The sequence below is a fragment of the Arachis ipaensis genome, chromosome B05 (genome assembly GCF_000816755.2).
Source record: "Arachis ipaensis cultivar K30076 chromosome B05, Araip1.1, whole genome shotgun sequence".
Classification (NCBI taxonomy): Eukaryota; Viridiplantae; Streptophyta; class Magnoliopsida; order Fabales; family Fabaceae; genus Arachis; species Arachis ipaensis.
This window is the reverse complement of record NC_029789.2, coordinates 49013686-49015959: the sequence shown is the minus strand read 5'-3', so window position 1 is coordinate 49015959 and position 2274 is coordinate 49013686.

The following is a 2274-nucleotide window of genomic DNA, read 5'->3' as shown; positions in this document are numbered from 1 at the left end:
TATCCAATGTATAAGCCTTGGTTTGGAGTCCTTTTTAGCTAATAGATACTTTAGAGCTGCGTGGTCTGAGTACACTACTACCTTTGTACCAAGTAAATAGGCTCAAAATTTATCCAGAGAAAAAATAATAACAAGAATCTCTTTCTCAGTAGTAGTGTAATTGGACTGAGCGGCATCTAAAGTTTTAGACGCATAAGCAATAACAAAGGGGTCCTTACCTTCACGCTGAGCCAGTGCTGCTCCTACTGCATGGTTGGAGGCGTCGCACATTATTTCAAATGGCAGGCTCCAATCTGGTCCTCTCACAATTGGAGCTTGAGTCAGGACGGTCTTCAGCTTATCAAATGCTTGTTTGCAATCCTCACTGAACTCGAATTCAATATCTTTCTACAGTAGCCTGGATAAGGGAAGTGCTACCTTACTGAAGTCCTTAATGAATCTCCTGTAAAAACCTGCATGGCCAAGGAACAAACGGACTTCCCTCACAGAAGAGGGGTAAGGTAAACTAGAAATAACATCCACCTTTGCTGGATCTACAGAAATGCCAGTATTAGACACAACATGTCCTAGTACAATACCTTGTTTTACCATAAAGTGACATTTTTCAAAATTTAATACAAGGTTCATATTGATACATCTATCTAATACTCTAGATAATCCATCTAAGCAAAGGCTAAAGGAATCACCATACACACTAAAATCATCCATAAAAACTTCCATACAGTCCTCAATAAGATCAGAGAAAAGACTCATCATGCACCTTTGGAAGGTAGCTGGTGCATTGCACAAGCCAAAAGGCATTCTCCTGTAAGCATAAGTCCCAAAAGGACATGTAAAAGTGGTCTTTTCCTGATCCTCAGGAGCTATATGAATCTGGAAATAACCTGTGTAACCATCTAAAAAACAATAATGTGATTTACCTGACAGGCGATCCAGCATTTGATCAATGAATGGAAGAGGATAATGATCCTTACGAGTGGCCTGGTTGAGGCGTCTGTAGTCAATGCAGACCCTCCATGCATTCTGAACTCTGGTTGCCATGAGCTCTCTATGCTCATTCTTCACTGTAGTGACTCCAGACTTCTTGGGCACCACTTGTACTGGGCTTATCCAATCACTGTCCGAAATGGGTTAGATGATGTCTGCCTCCAGTAGTCTGGTCACTTCCTTCTTGACAACCTCTAAGATAGCGGGGTTCAGTCTTCTTTGGGGTTGACGGACAGGTCTTGCTCCCTCTTCTAAAAATATCCTATACTCAGACTTGAGGGTTGATGCCTACTATGTCTGCCAAACTCCAACCAATTGCCTTCTTATGCCTCCTCAGCACACTAAGTAACTGCTCTTCCTGTTGAGAAGTGAGTTCCCTTGCAATGATAACTGGAAACTTCTGTTCGTCCTTAAGGTAAGCATATTTGAGGTGTGGAGGAAGGGGTTTTAATTCCAACTTCTGATCATGGTCAGGCTCTGGGTTGTCTGGAGCTGGTGACAATGGTAAAGCACTGTCATTGTCCTCTGAGAATGTCCCCACACTTAGACCTTGTCCTATGTACTTCTCTTCAAATTCCTCCTGGTGAACTTCAGCTACGGTTTCATCTATAATGTCACACTAGAGAATATATTGATCCTCCGGAGGATGCTTCATAACTCCATTCAGATTGAAGATTACTACTCGGCCATCTATTTCAAAAGAGTATGTTCCTGAAAAAGCATCTAATTTGAACTTCGAGGTCTTTAGGAATGGTCTTCCGAGTAGGATTGATGATGGCTTCTCTGAGTCATTTTAGGGCATCTCCAGGATATAAAAATCAATGGGAAATGTGAGCCCCTTAATGCCCACTAATACATCTTCAGCAACTCCAGCCACTGTAACAATGCTTTTATCTGCTAACACAAAACGAGCTGCCGACCTTTTTAAGGGAGGGAGCCTCAAAATATCATATATAGACACAGGCATTATACTCACACATGCTCCTAAATCACACATGCAGTCAGAAAATACTACACCACCAATAGTACAATTAACCATACATGGACCTGGGTCACTACACTTTTCAGGTAAACCTCCCATTAAAGCAGATATGGAACTTCCTAAAGGAATAGTTTCTAATTCATTAATTTTGTCTTTATGTATACATAAATCTTTTAGAAACTTTGCATATTCAGGTACCTGTTGAATAACATCAAAAAGAAGAACAGTTACCTCAACCTTTTTGAATATCTCTACCATTTTAGGATCGGGTTCCAGCTGCTTCCTGGGCTTCCTTGCAAGTTGTG